At 49.9% G+C, this 18,566-nt stretch overlaps 1 long non-coding RNA gene across 1 annotated transcript in view; it reads left to right on the top strand.

The window, feature by feature from the left end:
* LOC149994418 (uncharacterized) overlaps positions 1-16,809 on the top strand; it is a 37,349-nt gene extending 20,540 nt beyond the window's left edge. The window contains exons 2-4 of the long non-coding RNA XR_016507696.1: positions 12,866-13,025; positions 13,618-13,737; positions 15,651-16,809. This is a non-coding gene — a long non-coding RNA (uncharacterized LOC149994418). The remainder of the gene's footprint in view (positions 1-12,865; positions 13,026-13,617; positions 13,738-15,650) is intronic.
* The last annotated feature ends 1,757 nt before the right edge of the window (positions 16,810-18,566 follow it).

The following is an 18,566-nucleotide window of genomic DNA, read 5'->3' as shown; positions in this document are numbered from 1 at the left end:
AGGGCGCATACCTGGGTTGCAGGTTCAGTCCCCAGTCAGGACATGCATGAGAGACGACCAATCACTGTTTTTCTCTCACATCAATGTTTCTCTTCCTCTCTTTCTCCATCCCTCCCCCCGCCTTAAAAAAGTGCAATACAGGTATTTTCAATATATCAGGAAGGCAAAAACAGTCATAAATGAGGATGCACTTGATAGGAGCTTCAAAATATGTAAAGCAAAAACTAACAGATCTAATGGGAGACAAATCCATAATTATGATTGGAGGTTTTAACACTCCTCTCTCAGTAATTGATCGAATACATAGAAAAAAATCAGCAAGGATATAAACACTATCAAACAACATGACCTGATTAACATTACAGGGTGCTCCACACAACAAGAGCAGAACACACACATATATTGTCAAATACACATGGAGTATTTACCATAAAATGTCTTAGTAAATAGAAAGAATTAAAATCATACAAGATATGTTCTTTAATTGTAGTTGGAAATCAATTACACTAAGATATCTGTAAAAGTCTCTCAAATGTTTGAAAATTAAACAGAAAACATTTAAGTAACCCTTAAGTAAAATAAATCACAAAGAAAATTAGATAATATTTTGAACTAAATACTAATGAAAGCATGTAATATTAAAACGTGTGTGCTGTAGCCAAAGTAGTGCTTAAAGTAAAAAGTATAGCGCTAAATGCTTGTAATAAAAAAGACTAATGGTTTTAAATAAAACTTCTAAGCTTCCACCTTGAAAATCTAGAAAAAAGATGAGCAAATTAAGTTCAAAAGATGAGAAAGGATATAATAAAGAGCAGAAGTCAATGAAATAGAAATTGAACAAACAATAGAAAAAATTAAAAACCCAGAAAGTTAGTTCTTTGAAAGATTCATAAAATTAACTCCTAGCTAGATTACAGAGACAGAGACAGACAGAGAGAGAGAGAGAGAGAGAGAGAGAGAGAGAGAGATTTCCAGTATAAGCAATGAAAGATAGGACATCACCACAGATCCTATAGACATTAAAAGGGAAAAAAGAGAATATTACAAACAATTTTAATGCCAATAAATTTGACAACTAGGGTAAATGAACAAATCCCTTGAAGAAAAGAAATTACCAAACTGACACAAGAAGAAATAGAAGTTCTGAAAAGACATATATATGATAACAAAATGAATTTATAATTACCACCCCATCCACACACAGAAAAAGGTGGGAGCCATTTGTTCCCAGGAAGCGTGAGTCATGGGTTTTGCTGAAGAAGAAAACTGTGGAAAGGTTAATGCACATGTGCTATCGATGACAGGAGTCATAATGCCACCTAGCTTTTCTCCTGTGTCTGCTTTAGGCACAACACCAGGTGATTTATCCAACCATTTCTCACTCTCAGAGGAGAGTTTGCAGATGAGAAGATAAGAGACTTCGAGGGGTTCCATTTCTTGCCGAAGTCACACAGGAGGTGGCAGAGCTCTCTCCAAGTGCCCATGGCAAGGAGTGTACACGGAGCTGGCTTCCCACATTATTTCCTTCTCATTCCCAGCCTTTGAGACAAAGGACAAAGGTCCCTGAGAGCTTTGGAATCAATCTATGTTTCCAAAGTGACATCTTTCAGACAACATCCCTGCTTGCCCTCTGGACTTAGTGTCTTATAACTCTTTCAGAACATGTGCCCCTGGAGATCAGAGGCTCCATTTTATTAATACATTAGTAATAAAACAGAAATATAAATGTGCGTGTGCACACACACACACACACACACATATAGTAACCATAAAATTTATCCTCCAAGCCAAGACACTTGGAGAGTGGAAGGAGGTTCTCCTGATAGTTATGTCTGGAAGACAGGCACAGACCAGGGCTGACCTGAAAAAACAAGAATGAATGGCTGACCTTACCAGGAGGTGTGAGAGCATCCTTGCTCTCAGGATCTCACTGTAATACAGTAACTTATATTGACAGTCCCATACTTACTTTACAGCTTGCCCTGTGCTCCCAAGCCTGCCCACCACCCAGGGAAGCAGGTGACATAATTATTATTCCTGCTTCAGGCAAGTTAATTGATTTTCTTGAGGTCAGAGAAAGGAGACCCATTCCAGGCCTTTAATGGCTTTCCAATGAGAGCTCCTTCTTCTCCTGCCATTTCCTGAAAAACTTAGCATACAAACATAAATCTATAGCTAACATATATTTCTTGCCTCCCTTTTTGCCTTCGGTTCCAGGAAGTTCAGAATAAAACTTCAGACTGATGTGGAGTACAATAATTTATGTAATTAACCTGCTACTTCTGTTTGCACAATTCTATTATTTCCTTGCATGTCCCAAACTCCTTTTGGAACCCAATGGGGTACATGTCATAAATAATATTTTTAAAGGAGCCAGTGTGACTGCACAGGTGGACTGCACATTCACTAACTAGTCCTGTCAAACACCAAGTCTCCTGGAAAGTGCCTTCCTGGGATGTGTCCACACCGCCAGCCCTCCTCTCCGGAGCAACCTTGAGCCAGCATTCCAGAGGAACCCTAACCCTCACCTTGGGGAGGTGATGGGTGTTTCTGGTGCTGTGAACAGAGCACTAGCTTTGGAGTCAGGCGAGCCTCCCTGGACTCAGTTCCCCGCAGAGCCATCTCTACAGAGTGCCAGATCCATGAGCAAAGGAATTCATGGCACACGAAGCCATAAGCCTGTCCAGGGACAGTGCTGGCTCTGTGGCTCTGCCCAGCCCCTGCTCTGACCCCTCCACTGGCATTGCCTTTGCCCAACATCCCCCTTACAGAGGACCAACATCATCAGTGAAGCCCTTCAATTCCCACCCAAAATCCAGCACCCAGCTGACCAGCCTCCCTACTCTTGAAACATGTTGCATGGGACCTCCACCACAGCTCAGGTGTCATTCTGCCTGGACCCTGGTGAGCTGGGAACTTGCCCATGCCCTGGACAGCCACACAGGGACCCCACACACTATGGAAGGTCTTGAAGCTGGGTCTCCTCAGGGTCCCAGGATGTGGGTGGACCAGGCCCAGCTTCTAAGAACTGAGACCGTGGAGTGAGGCTGCTGCTCACATGGTGAGGACACAGAGACACCTGCAGACTGGTTGATGAGTCCCTGGACTGGTCTGGGACAGTGAGGACCTGAGAACTGCCTCCAGAGGCCGCCTCCCACTGCTTGCCTCCTCACACCCCCTCCTCAGATGTTTGCTATTTTGTTATTGTTGTTAATTCCTTGCCAGGTGGAACCCGGCACTGTGGGGCTTAATTAAGCTCAGCCAGCTGTTGCCAGACATGGAAATGTGATGCGTGGAGGAGCCAGCCTCAAGCAGTGGTGGGTGGTGGTGGGGGCAGAGAAGCGGGTGGGGCCTCGGAGGCTCTGGGAGACCAGTAGCCCCAAGGCCACAATGAATAGGGTCTGAATTTAGGGGACAGGAGGCTGGGCTGCCAGAGGGGGCTTCTGGGCAAGTCCAAGGATGTAGGTGAACCAGGCCCAGCTGCCACCCCAAACCCTGTTGACGCATAGACCTTGTTCCTAAGAACTAAAACCCTACAGGACAGAGGAAGACTTTGCAGGGGGAGCTCCTGTGCAGGAGAACAATTGCCAAGGCCCAGCACCAAGGCTGTGCTGCCAAGACACTGGACAGCAGCCCCCAGAGAGCGCAAGGTGTGGTGTGTGGATGCATGTGTGTGTGGATGTGTGGTGTGGTATTTATACATGTATATGGGATGTGTGTGTGGTGTGCATGTGTCTGTGTATTTACACATATGGTGTGGTATATATGGTGTGAATGTGTAGTGTGTGAGTGTATGCTCATATGTGGTATGTACATGGGGAGACGTACATATATATATATGTGTGAGTGTGTGTCTGTATATGATATGGTGTGTATGTGTATCTATGGTATGTAGTGTTCATGGTGTGTATGTGTGTGTATTGTGTGTGTATGAGACTCTGTTCACTTGCCCTGGAGATAGTCACGCTTCATGATTTTGCTTGATACTAGGGCCTGTCCAACCTCTGTGAAAACAGCTAGTTAGTGGGGCCTCATTTGCATCCAGAAAGCTAGCTGCAAGGGAGTCCAAAACCAGATGTTAGCTTTTCAGCCTCTCCAAATAGAAAAATGGTGGAATGGTGGTCAAGAGGGCAGATAACAATATCTTCCCCAGTCTACCTTATGATGGCTCAAAAGCCATCTTTTATTCAGACATGAACTTCCAAATAACAATAGCAGCCAAGCATGCTCCCAACTAGCCCAATTCAACTTTCCTGTGTACAAGTGAGAAGATGCTCACACTCTCTCGAACATCCAAGACTTTATGCTATATTCTCCCAAATGACCTATAACAAGATAATATCAAAATAAATTTGAAATACACATGCCCTTTGATCCACCAACTCCACCTTCAGGAATTCGCCTCTAATATGCTTTCCCAGGGCATACAACATGTTTGTGGAGGCAGAGGACTGAGAACACCACAAACATCATTGCCAAAGAATGATTATGGATTAAATACAACAAAAAGCTCACGTTCAAGGTGATTGTGGAAACAGAACTAGACATGTCAAAGGAAAAATGACAAGTCACACAGCTGGGTTCCACCGTGGGGTTCTCAGTACTGGCTGAATACTGACATTATCTGAACAGTTGAAAACACACAATAACTCCTGCCTCAGACACTCCTGGGATGAGCTTGGAAATTCTGGGGGCAGGTGGGCTCCTTTCCCTTGGTAAGTGTGATGTGCAGTGAGAATGGGACTCACTGTTTTATAGCTGCTGCCATATGGGCAGGTACAGGATGTAAGATACGGTAGGTAGCTCTCACATTCACATTCTCACTTGGGTATCATACAATCACACACACTCTAGCTCATACAGGTATCACATGATCATACAAACTTGCATACTTACATTCACACACTTGAGCGTCATGTGATATCACATGGTCACGTAGATACTTGTCTGTGCAAAGCTGTCTCCAAAAGTGTGTGGGGAAAGAGATCCTGAAGTGGGGATCAAGGGGATGTTTTGGGGGCTGCCTTATAGTGCTGGGCATTTGGCTTTTGTTGTTATTTTTGTTGGCACTTATTCTCCATTTAACATTAACTTTAAAAAATAAAAACAGTGCCTTCTGCAGGCACTGCCCTCCCTCCACACCAGAATGGATTTCCGGTCAACATTGACCTTGGGATATTATTTGAGGGCTGCCAGTCCCCCTCAGCACCCTCACTATGGGGCTTCCATCTCAGCCCCTGGGACTAGGAGCTTGTCATGTGAAGGGCCATATGCTTCTCTGGGTGTGCAAATGATCCTGGCAGAAGCCGATCCCTCTGTGGCCTGTCCTGCTAATGGCCCTGAACAATTCAGTCTCACTGACGCAGGCCTGCTCTGGGCTGGGCTCTGGGGAGACAGCCTCATGGAACTCAGCCCGGAATTTAATCCCCACCTGGCAGACAGCTGTGGCCCCACCTGATAATGGATGTTTCAGAGTAGGAACGTGTCTGGATTCCTGAGAAAGCCCATTCCAGCAAGATGGTTCCTACCCAGGCTCTCAGACACAGAAGGCATCATTGCTTTCCTCACCCTGACCCTGGGCACAGGCTGCCACCAGAGGCCCCTCCCCAGCTGTCATCCCAGTGCTGCAGACTCCTGTGCAGCCTTGGGCCAGGCTTCCTCTCTGGACTGCGGGTTAATCCTCCCTGATCAGAGGGCACTGGACTAGGGCCACCAGCCACTAGAATTGCCTGGGGCTTATTATAAATGCAGAGTCCCCAAGATCCTCCAGCCAGAATGGATTGAGTCCACGAAAATCTATATTCAACAAGCACCCAGGTGGCTCTGATGTCACAAGTGTGAAGGTCACAAACTCAGATGGTCTGGAGACAGCCCTGAGTAAATGCATTTCAGTTGATTTCTTGGCTTTTGGGGAAGAGTAGAACTCATCAGGCACCCCAAAGGGAGAAGGGAGAAGGGGCAACATGGAGGTGACCCAGGAAACAGGAGAGGACATCAGGGGTCAGGACGAGGAGAGTGAAGCACAGGCCCCTCAGAGGCATTGTGGGTGCGTGGTCTCCTTTGTTCCACTGTGAAAGTCCAGCTGCTGAGCACTGGGAAGGCTGCCAAGACAGCGTGGAGGTGGGCTGAGTGTTCAACGGAAAAGTAGACGAAAACAGCAGCCGTCCAAGAGTCCCTAGAAGTCCCCTCATGCTTTGCTTTTAATTGGATTTCATTATTTTCCAGTTAATTGCATTTTTAAAAGCTTTCCCCAGTGGCTTCCTGATCTGAGGATCTCTCCACTTCTCTGTGGGCTGGAGGTTTAGCCTGGGCTGGGATGAAGAGACAGATCCTGGACTGCCACGGGTCACTGTGGTCCCACCAAATCTCCTTGGGGATGTGGGAGGGGCCCTGGGGCTGAGGGCAGTGGAGGTGGGACGTAGGGTACCCCAGTCCCTGGCCCAGACATTTGCTGAGGGGCCTCCTCACTCACAGGTCACAGGCACAGCAATGAGATGCCTGGGGCGTCCTCCTGGGGTTCCAGCTCACACTTGGGGTGCTGTGTCTTCTCCCTCACCATGTTACAGCCTCCTTTCCTTCAGACAACAACCCTAAGAAACTGTTTAACAAGATGTCAAGCTTACCTTGCCATCACAAATCCACATATATTTGCACACCTGTGTATGCATGAGGGGAACACAAAACCCCGAAATTTTTTATTAAAAATGTGTATTTATTTTTACCTATTTAAACTTTAGTCACTTTCAAAGTACAGTAGTCCCTCTCTATATCGTGGTTCGCTTATTGCAGCCTCAATGTATCGTGGGATTTTAAAAAATATTATATTTAATTATTTGTCGCGGGTTTTTCACTATATCATGGGATTTTGCGGTACTGTATACGTATGTTAATAAAGTTACGTAGGTTTAAGAGTGTAGAATATGTTTAAGAACATAAATAGTGTTTATAAAAGTGTGAAAAAGGTTAATAAGGGAGTGAGAAAGGTTAATAAGGGACTGGGAATGGTTTATAAGTGCGTGGGAGGGGTTTATAAAGCCTTAAAATATAAATAAATACTAAAATAAATGTAAGGTTCCTACTTCGCAGATTTTCACCTATCGCGGGTATGTGTGTGTGTAGAACATAATACCCATGATAAGTGAGGGATCACTGTACTCTCCATCTGATGCCCTACACCTTTCGAGACTTTTTTTCTTACTGCTCATAATAGTTTTTGAACTCGTTGATTTTGATGCCTTTTAGTGCTTCTGCCATTTTTTGTTTCACCTCTTCCACATCAGCAAAACATTTCCCTTTGAGTACTTTTTTCATCCAGGGAAACAAAAAGAAGTTGCTCAAAGCAAGATCAGGTGAATAGGGAGTGTGGGGCACCAGGGTCATGCTATTTTTTGGTCAAAAACTGCTGAACGCTTAGCACAGTGTGGGCAGGTGCGCTCATAAATCACCCATCATGAAATGGGGAAATGAGTTGAAAGAGTCTTCAAAAAATTCACTGAAGCCGAACACCACCTCTCACAACAACGCCAGCTGGTGCACTGATACAGATGGGTTCCTAGAACACTCACCTAGCAGGGAAGCCTGTACTACAAGAAGCCCGTCTTCCAGAAGATAATTCTGAATACATATATCTATACATCCCTAACAACATATGTACACATATGCACATATACACCATGGGTCTGCTTCTCTGGCTGAGCTCTGTTGGATTCTTGCACAGACCTGCTTGGGGACCCACAAGTAGAGCATATGGGGAGAAAAATCGTGGCAGGTAACCTCATGAGAAATATCCTCCTTAGGAACCAGGATTATTGAAAAATGACATTAACACAGGAATTCCTCTTCTCTTCTGGAGACATGTCAGTGAAAGCATGGCCCCTTGTCTGATTCTCAGCCCATCCCTGTCTTTGTCTCTGTCTCTCTCTGCCACTGTCTCTCTGTGTCTCTCTTTCTCTCCTGCTCTCTTTCTGGTTCTCTTTCTCTCCTCTACTCTCCCATCCTTCCTGACACTTCCTTGCCTCTCACTTGGCTCAGGCTGCCTGGGAAAGGTTGGCCGGGGTCAGGGTCCCAGGGTAAGGCAACAACACCTCCCACAAGACTGTGGTTCAGCACCATGGCCAGGAGTTCTAGAAGGACCTCTGCCCCCAGACATTTTACACCATGCTGGGCCCCACACCCCTGTCATCACCACCCAGGGCTGCCTTTATTTGCTTGTCATTCCTTGGGCCAGCCCAGCCAGTACAACAGAAGCAGCTGTGACCCCTTCTGTGCTTAACTGCCACACATGTTAGCTCATTAAATCCCCATAACTGTCTGTAAGGTCAGCACTATTATGCCCATTTTGCAGATGAGAAAATTGAGGTTCAGAGCAGGAAATGACTGGCCCAGAGTCCCACAGCTTGAAAGAGGAGGATATAGGGGTCACACTAACCACACAGGACCCTCCTCCCCAGTTTATGTATCTTCCTTGCAAGACTTAGAGAAAGATGGTAGGATGCTAGCCAATTCTAGATGCCAGCTCATCCACCAACAGCCTACATTTGGGCACACTGGGGCCACCAATCCATCAGAGCCACATCTTGTAGAGGAGGTGGGTCTGTCTCAGAACCACATGGACTGTGCCAGCCACAGCCCAGCCTGTGATGGGGAGTAGGGGAAGGGCAGAGGGACAGCCATAGTTCCCCATGCCCACTGGGTACCCACTCTCAAGAGAGACCCTTCTATTATAATTCTCATTAATGATTATTAATGATTGCTGATATTTGCCCAGAGCTTTCTGCTGACTAGGAGCTCTGGATCTGGGTGAGTTGGCATTTGCTTATGAATGAAGCCAGATGCAGAAGCAGAGCAGCCTCCAGGGAGGTGAGAGATGGCGCTGGCAGTCGGCTGGATGAGGAGCAGCTACAAAGATGAGCTCTGGGAAAAACAGCCAGAGCTGGCCAGAGGGCAGTGGCCCTAACATGCAGGGTCCAATGCTTCCAAGGACGTGGGGGGTCTTCACAACCACCACGTGTGCCCCGAGAGTTAGGGGAATTGGGAATTTGGCTGTTCTTATGTCCTGTGATTTCTGAAACATTTCCTCTGGGTGTTCTGTAAACTTTCCTTGGAATGTGCCTGCTGATATTGACTCAGCCAGGATGCCTTGTCGCCCCATCTGCCCTGGGATCCAGAAGGCGGGGGAGTAGAGAAGTGCCGCTGGAGGGTCTGACAGCAGCAGTGCCCAGCTCCACGGGTGCACCCTGCTTACCTCTCCCAGTGTCCTTGTTGGGAGGTCCCCAGGGTTATGCGCATTCACAGACGAGGAAACAGAGGTTCAGAGAGGAGAGGGCGCCTCACTGGCTCCATCCAACCAGGAGCATGGAGCCAGCTGACCACGGGCAGTGAACCTCCCTTCACATCAGTCTCCTTAGCTGTGGAATGGATGTGATAGGAGCGCCCCTCTCAGAGTTGCTGTGAATGTCGACGAGTGAGTGTGTAAAGTAAAAGAAGAGTGAGAGTGGCTAGCGAGCAGTGTCAGTGTCCTTACACTCACACAGTGTCCCCAAAACCAAAGTTTCACAAACGCTGCTTACTTTCTCCATGTGCAACGCATACTAATAGTTTTAAAAATATTGGTCTTAACCCACAAGTTTGTCTCGAAGACTACACTGCTAAAAAGCCTTGCTGCTGCCATTGGAAGAACCTCACCTGGAAGAAGAGCGCCCCTGGGGACAGAGTCTGGGACCCACCGGCTGCTGTCCGAGATCCTATCTGCTCAGCCGGGGGTCTTGGCACTTCGTTTTGGAAAAAGGAGATCCTCCCTCTTCCCTTTGTCCACTCCATGGAAACCCGGTGATGACAGGTTTGGCAGAAGGATCCAGGAGGCAGAACATGGAGAGAAGCACGAGCAGGGAGGGGACGATGGGGGACGGAAGCAGCCCCGGAGGAGCTGTGCCACGCGGCTTCAGCATCTTTTCTTTAGGTGCCAGCGAGTAAAGCCACTTGTCCACTGATTCAACAGCTGTCACTGCGGCTGGAATTCAGCCAGTGCTCACAGACGTGGAGATGCTCTAGTGCTCTGCCCTACCCCTTTGTCCCTTGGCTTTTCAGTGCACAACAGCCAGGCATTCACCTGTCAGTTTACCTGGCCGCTGGAGTCCACCTGAAAGCTTGCTTCTGGGGTAGCCTGAACCAAGATGGTTGAGCATGAGCTGTGTGCTGGGGTGCTGTGTGCTGGGGAGCAGTTACCATGTATATTAGGGTGTTGTGTGCTGGGGTGCATACAGTATGTCAGGGTGCTATGTGTCATGGTGCACTTAGTATGTCGGGGTGCTGTGTGCCAGGGTGCTATGTGCTGGGGTGCAGGCAGTATGTCAAGGTGCTGTATGCATAGCTATGGAATGCTGGGATGTCAGGTGTCCCGGAGGAGCTGAATGTGTTTTTGTATTGCTATTGGGAAAAGCCCTCCAGAGTCTTCTATGGCCTGAATGCTGGTTTGTCTGGCCCACCTGTCTGCTCACTTTCTCTTTCTCTCTCTACTGCAGCCACCCCACCTCATGAGACCTCCTCAGGGCCTCTGCACAAGCCTGTGCCTCTACCTGCAGGTCCTTTCCTTCCTCTTGCCATTTGTCCAAGCCCAGACTGTCTGAGGACATGGCATTTGAGCAGAGGCTCGAAGTGGGTGAAGGAAGGAGCTGAATCTGCAGGAAGAGGACTCTGAAGAGGCAGCATAGCACGTGCAAAGGGCCGGTTGGTGCAGGTCAAGCCTGATCTCAAATAAAACAAGAACACCGGAGGCTAGGAGGGGAGGCCAGGGCCTCGGGTCAAGGGGTAGGGGCTTGGGCTTTTCAGTGATATGGGAGTCATGGAGGGATCCAAGCAGAATGGCCCAGCTTGACCCTCGTTACATTCCTTACTTTCCCTTTGTAATTTGTTTGTGTGGTTGTTTGTTCAGCCTTTGTCTCTGTCAGCGGGTAGACAGCTCAGGAGGAAAAGGCCACACCCCACACACAAAGGACTCAGAAGGGTGAGGCTGGCCCCAGCCCCACCCGTGCTCTGCAGCGTCCCTGTGCCAAAGTCAAGCCATTTATTCCAAATCACAGCAGCCCCCAAAGACCCTGGTTGGGATGCCACTCAGCCACCTCCCCTGATAGGGGTGACCTCCGTCAGGTGTCTGAACTGCCACCCCACCACCACCATCACCAGTCCTGGTCCCTCCACCTGAATCTGGAAACTTCACTTCCAAGTGAAGCTGGAGACATGGGAACAATGGCCAGGGAGGGGTGGGAAGGAAAAAAAGTGAGGAAGTGTCAAGCTCTTGATGGCGGTGCTCTAAACTCTGTACTTTCCACAGCATTTAAATGCCTGCAAGCAGATTAATAAGGTCTCGGTCACAGCAGCAGCAGTCTATATTTAATCTATCTGGAACGCCAGTTGGTCGGACCGTGTGAATATTGATGGCCGGGAGGGATTGAGGACAGGCAGCCTGGCACCGGCTTTATCTCTCCGGCGCAGGCGGCCTGGCCCTTATCAGGCCGGCCCGGCTGCTGCAGCTGCGTCTTCAAGGGCCTGCACGCCGCCTCCCGCTGCCTGCTTTGTAATCAGAAGAGAAGAAGTTGCTGCCTTGATATTTCCATTTTTATCTCTTTTATTTACTTCATTTTAATGTCTTTCAGGGAATATCTTCTTTGCACCAAGGCAAGGCAAGGCTGATGGTCCCCTACATCTTTCTGCAGCCCCTGCCCCTTGGCCAGGCTGGGACAAGGGGGACGAGGGGGGAGGAATGGGGTGAGGGGCTCCTTCCATGCATGCCCTCCTTGCTCTCAATCTCCCCCTTTCTCCAAGTCCCTGACGCCTCTCTGCTGTCTGCCTTTTGCTTCCCTCTTTTTGTAGGTTCTTTCCCAAATGATTCACACTCTCCAGCTCCAAGCACCAGCCCCTGCCCTTCAACACCCCTCATCTACATCTTGAATTCCCAGCCCAGCCCTGATGATGAGGGATTAATGACAAGGAGCCTTAACCCACAGCCCTGGAAGGTGATCCCAGGAGCTGGGGCAGCTCCTCTGTTCCTAAGAGGAGCCTGTCACGGTTGAGGAACAGGCGGGTTCAAGCCTCTTGCCCTCCACCACCTCCACAGATCTGGGGGAGCAGTGATTATCTCCTTTCCCACTTGAGGAAGCTGAGGTTCCGAGAGGTTATCAGTCACAGTCACCTTGCTCAGCACTGGCAACTCCTGACAGAGAGAGGAATTGCCAAGCAGCCAGGCCCGTGGAGACAGTCTCCATCTAGTGTGGGGCCGGCGCCGAGGTCTGCTCGCCTGGCCTGCGTCTCCTCCCTCATCTGGGAAGCCGGACAGTCATACCCCCTTACACAGCAAACAAAGACAATGTGGGAAGCAGCTCATTGGAAGGTCCCAGCATGCAGGAGGACAAAGAGGGTCCTTCTCTTCTGTGTCTCTGGTTTAGTGTCATCAGTGCCCCTCTAGTAGATTGAATAGAATTTCCCAAAAAGACATGTCCATATTCCAACGCCCAGAACCCGTAAATGTGACCTTGTTTGGAGGAAGGGTCTTTGCAGTTGCGATTAAGTGAAGAATCTTGAGATGAGGTCATCCTGGATTAGGGTGGCCCCAAATCCATTGACTAAAGTTTTTATAAGAGAAGAGAAAGATTTAGAGACACAGAGAGAGGCTGGGTGAGGATGAGGGCAGAGGTTGGACAGATGCAGCCACAAGCCAAGGAATGCGTGAGGCTTCCAGCAGCTGGAAGAGGCAGGAAGTCAGAGCCTCTGGAGGGAGCACTGCTCTGTGACACCTGGATTTTAGACACTGCCTCCAGAACTGGAAGGGAACAGATTCTGGTTGTTTTAAGCCTCCTGTCTGATGTCACAGCAGCCCTAGGACACTTCTACCATCCCCCACCTGGCTGAGAGCCCCTCGCAGGCATGGATGGCAGTGTCCTGACCAACTGCAAAGCCACAGCCACAGCCTGGTGCCTGCTACCGCAAGGATGCTCAGTGAAAGTTTGTGGAACAAGTGAAGGAACCCAAGGGTAAGCATCAGGTCTGAGTACACAAGAGCTCTGGTGACTGAGAATCCACGCACAAAAGGTTACGGTGCTGAGCTCAAGAAACCCAAAGGCAACAGGACAGCATGCTCCCCCTACCAAGTCCCACGTCACCCACATTTCCAGCTCCTCACATCAGGGGGACATGTGCCATCTCGGGGTCCCACTTCCTCCCTAGAGATGCCTAGGTGCTGGCTCCAGAGATCTGAGCAGCCTCTGTTCGAGTCACTGAGTGGGGGCCAGCTGCATGCGTGGGGTGTGGTTCTCTATTCATATGGACATTGCTGTTAGTGGAAAATGAATTTTGGGGAGTAATTTGCTCTGGCAGCAAGCCTAGGCTGCCCTGACTAACACAGCGGCTGTCCTCCAGGACTTCGCATTCCGCATGTTTGTGGGAGTGGGCCCCATCCGCAGGATGCAGGAGACTTCTTGCATCTTCTTCACAAACAGTGTGACAACCAGAGGCCGCCCCAGGAAGGGATTGGAATGGAAATGGCTACAGTTGATCTAAAAAGCAGAAATCAGAGTGTCCGTGGGGAGGGCCGCTGTGTGCCATTTGGGATGTGTTATTTTCCAGATTTCACGCTGAAGAACAGAAAGGCTAGACGCTGGTGGGGATCAATGTGGTTTCTGTCACTAAAAAGAGAAAGGTCAAGGCTGGAAATGATGCATTGCCTCACTGCTGGGAGCCGCAGAGGTACTTGGCTAAGCTGTTGTTCCCACCAGCCGCCTGAGGAGACCACACAGCATGGGGTCATTCCCTGCCCCCTGCCCTCCGCCCCCTACCCCACCCCCCAACCCAGGCCTGCCTATCGCCAAGACCCCACCCCCCACCCCCGTGCACTGCCGGACCGGGCATGGGGGTTAGGTATATGAGGGCCACTCTCATGGGGCCTCCGGTGATTGCATCTGGGAGGGGGTCGGGGGAGGTGGGATACTCAGACGTGATCAGAGCAAGAAAAAAGCACTCAGGATGGAGGGGAAGGACCCCCATGAGGATGGGCGTAGGAAATATTTGGGCCTCAGACTCAGGTGTCCCTGGGAGAAGGAGGAACAAACATTTGAGGGGTTGTCCATCTGTCTAGAATGGCAGACACATAAAGGAGAAAGCAGGGTGAGAAATGAGTATTCCTGGGTTAACCCACAGGGGTCCCAGCGAGGAGGCCAAAGTGGGAGATCTGGGGGAGCTGCCCTGCCCCTACCTAGATTCCTCGTTCCTACACACATGGGTCCACATCAGCAGGGCACTGGGTGGCAGGAGGAGCAAGTACAGCAGGCCCAGGATACCGGGCTCAGAGGAGGTGGGGGCTGGAAAAGCCTGGAGGAAACTAAAGGACGTCCAGGTCACACAGGGCAGTGACAGCCCAGCCAGGGCAGGCCTCCCAGAGCCCAGCAAGGGTGTTGATGGGTAGATGACAGCCCCCAAGATTGCACCACCAGCTGTCACCCCACTTCCTCACAACCAGCACAAGCAGACACTGCCATCACCCCATCGTGCAGCCAGAAACACTGGGGCCAACAGTTGGAAGGTGCCCATCAGTCAGGACAAGGCAGAGCACAGAGGCAGTCCTCCTGCTCCCAGAGCAAGGCCAGGGCCCCTCTACAATTAGAGGCCACTAGACCACCAAATGAAAAGCCCTCATTAACTAATAAAAAGTGCTTGCACTCTGTTGTCACATAATTAGTGGGAGCCAGGACTTTAATTAAGCTCTGTCTAACTTGCAGGAAGCCACAATCACAACTCCAGAGAGGCCAGGGGTGGGCAGCCCACAGCCTCACCCACCTACCTCTGCCTCAGCCAAGCCCCTCATCTTTGCACCCTCTCCCCAACGAACGGCCTCCCACCAAAGATGGGAGCATACCTGGGGGGGCTTCTCCCTCTCTTCCAGCCAGGATATAGACTCAGCCCTGGTCAGTCTTCTATGATTTGGGGTTTTTGCTCTTCCAGCTGAACCTAAACCTGCCTGACCCTCCTTGGAGCCCTCCCACCACCTCCCTTCCCACCCACCCATCCCCTCTCAGCCTCCCACCGTGCCCTTTACCCCAAGCCCCCACAGATGGCCCTTTCCTTCCCACCACACCCTGTTTGATCCCAGGGCCCTCCCTGGCTAACTAAATCTCTATCTGCCCCTCACGCCATAAACCAACCACACTTCTGACCTTTCCAACTTTCCTTTCTGCCTGGCAGGCCAGGAAGACAATGTTAGACCCTGGCCTCCTGCCCCAGTCTTTCCCCCACATCCAGCCTCCAGTCCTAGTTTCTGCCTACAGTAGTCAGGCCTCAGGGTTTCCACCTACAATCACCTCTTGGGTTAACCCAGACGCGTGGTCTCTGGGGCCTGAGCCCAGAACAGGTCCATGTGGCCACCCACCTGGTCCACCCAAACACCTCTGGACCCAGAGCTGTGAGAGTCAAAGACATTTCAAGCCACCCAGTTCATGGTCCTTCGTTACAGCAGATCCAGGACACTCTTTCAGTGGGCAAGGTAGCCCAGGCCGGGCTATGGGCCACCCCTCTCAGCACATGGGGCACAGACACTGGGATGTGATGAGTGAGACCCAGTGCTCAGAGTGGGGGGTGGCAGCGCCTGCACTGTCATTTTCACAAAGGTGCCAAGGAACTCCATAAGGAAAGGAGGCCTCCTTAACAACCACCGGAATGACTGGAGCCTGTCCAGGGAAGCGGTCACCTGAGCCCGGCACTGTCAGAGGAGGCTCACGCAAAATGGGTCAGAGCTGACAGCGTGGGACTTCTGGAAGTAAACGCCGGCGGAAGACCTACCAGCGACCACTCCTTAGTTAGGGCACAAAAGCACTCACCGTGGAAGAAAAAACAATGAATCAAACTTCATCAAAAGTAAAGCTCTCTGCTTTACTTGTACTCATCAAAGACACCACTAGGAAAATGAAAAGGCAAACCAAGGGGGAAGTAAACCCAGTACATACATACAACGAAGAACTTGTATTGATAATTTTTATAAAGAACTCTTAAAGCTCCATAATAAAATACAAACAACCCAATATAAAATGGCCCTAAAACTAAGACACTTCAGTAAAGAAAGATGTAATAATGGCCAATAAGCTCATAAAAAGAGGCTCAACATCACTAGTCATCAGCGAAATACCAGTTAAAACATTAATAGACCAATGCTCCACGACTACTTGAAAAACTGAAATTTAAAAGAAAAATAAAACTGATGATATCAGATGGTGAGGATATGAAGCTACTTGAACTCTCCTATGTGCCGGTGGGAACGTAAAACTAGGTAAGCCACTTGAGAAAAGTTTGAAATTTTCTTATAAAAGTAAATATACCTGTGATATAACCAGCAACTCTACCCACAAGGATAGATCTGAAAGAAATTAAAATGTACACCTACAAATGTCTTGTGCACAAATATTCATAGCAGCCCCATTCATTTATAATATTAAAAAACTGGAAACAACACAAGATGCATCAACAGACGAATGGATAAACGCAAGGTGCTGTGTTCAAACGCTGAACTACTGCTCAGCAACAACATAGCAATGCATCTCTAAAAATGGTGATGCTCCCAGGCAGCCACATACAAGTGAACATGGTATGATGCTGTTCATGCAAAGTTCCAGAAAGGATGAAAGTAATCTTATAATGATAGAAATTAGACCAACGATTGATTTTAAGGAGGTACAAAGTGATGCAGATGGTTTCTATCTTGACTAGAGAAATGAACGCAGAGCTTCACATGTTAAACTCTGTATTTAAAATGTGTGCTTTTGACTGTATAGAAATTACACTGAAATAAAGTTGATTTTAACAAGTGTCAGTGCAACATGGAGGAAGCGCATACTGCTTGGTGTATTCGTCAGCTTTGCTGTGACAAATGACTCCTAAGCTTTGTGGCTTTCAACCACACACCCTTCTTGCTCACATTATGTGTTGGCAGCAACAGGTTGGCTGAGGCTGTTCTCACTCTGGGTCACAGAACCAACCTCACAGGTGACATTCATTTCTCACATAAAGAGATACAAGTGAGCTGGGGGTGGAAACCCTTAGCAACTCCTGAAGCAGCTGCTCAGATGTGGCAAACATCAGTCCCCCCACATCCCACTGGCCAAAATGCCATGTGGCCATGCCTGACAGAAGGCAGAATGAACCCAACTCCCCAGAGATGGCAGGGATGAGCTGTAATCCTGTCCAGGGAAAACCAGGGAGCAAGTCATTAAAGATGTACCATCTGCCGTCTGGGATGCCAGCAAAGGCCTCCAAGGACTCTGAGCTAGGACTGGGAGGCCAGGTGAGGAGGGGACACGGGCAGTCCAAGAGAGCAGAGGTCCCTAGAGCTGAGAGAATGAAGGGGCTGGTGGCTTGGGAACAATGATCATCGCTGCACTTAATGAGCTCTACATGCCCCAGCCCTTGCTGGGCACAGGACATATTTTAACTTCTAGATTCTCACACAGCCACACAGGATGGGCACTGCCTGGAGGATCTAGAAGCACAGATCACAGGACCTGCCTGAAGGTTTGCAGTGAGCAGAACGGCCTGTGTGAGGCCAGGTAGCCTGGCATCAAGGCTCATGCTCCACTGCTGGTTCTTGGGGTGTGGACAGCAGAGGTGAGGCTGTGGCCACCCCTGGGGCTGGCAGGCCATGTTGCCATCCTCCTCCTCTGCCAGGAATGTGCTGGGATGCACTAGGCCAGCAGAGAGCCAGCCCCTCGTTGCCCAGCCCGCTGCCAGCCGAGCAAGCTGCCAGGCCGGCAGCTGTGAGCCAGGATGCTGGAGGCCGGGGGGCATCACTTCCCATCTGCCTACTCTCCCAGGTGGCACCTATTTTTAGAGCCAAGGATTCAAAGCTGTGGGGTGGGCTCAGGCTCTGCAGGTGGGGTGCCCGCCCCAGGGGAGCTCAGTTGGGGCCACCAGCCAAGAAGCCAGCAGTCTGAAGAGGGCACCCTGCCAGTCCTGGCTGTCCCTTCTCCTAAGCCTACTGTCTGCATTCCCTGGACTTCCTTCTTCCTTTCTCTCTGGCAACACCTTTTCCACCTGGCCGTCAGGACACTCCACTCCCCAGCTGTCCCCACAGCCCCTCTGCTGGCCTCTATAACTTAGGAAAGTCCAGGCTCGATCTTTGGGTCTCTTCCCTCTCGTTTTCACCTTCTTCCTGCATGGCTTAGATTCCACCTTCCCCCAGCAACTCCTTCATGCATAGGACCAGAGTGTCTCTGAGCTCCATGGCTGCAGCCGGGCCATCTCATCAACGGGCACCTGCAACTGAACATGCAGGCGAGCTCCCGACCCTCCTCCCCCAGCCCATCTCTCTGTGCAGCCCACCCTCCCACACACCTCCGTGTCATCCTAACCCCTCATGCTCCCCACACCCACCTGCCAGCTTTACCTTCACCAGCCCCTCCCTGGCACCCCTGGGTCCAGGCCACCATCAGCTCTTGTGGGATTTTCACTCCCCTCATCCCAGTTTGATCAGTCCCTCCACCCTGGTGACAGCCTCACCCTTGCAAGGCCCTGTGGCTCTGCATGACCTCTGACCC

This window comes from Furipterus horrens, unplaced genomic scaffold (genome assembly GCF_987537825.1).
Source record: "Furipterus horrens unplaced genomic scaffold, mFurHor1.1.pri manual_scaffold_13, whole genome shotgun sequence".
Lineage (NCBI taxonomy): Eukaryota > Metazoa > Chordata > Mammalia > Chiroptera > Furipteridae > Furipterus > Furipterus horrens.
This window is presented reverse-complemented; position numbering and strand designations above follow the sequence as displayed.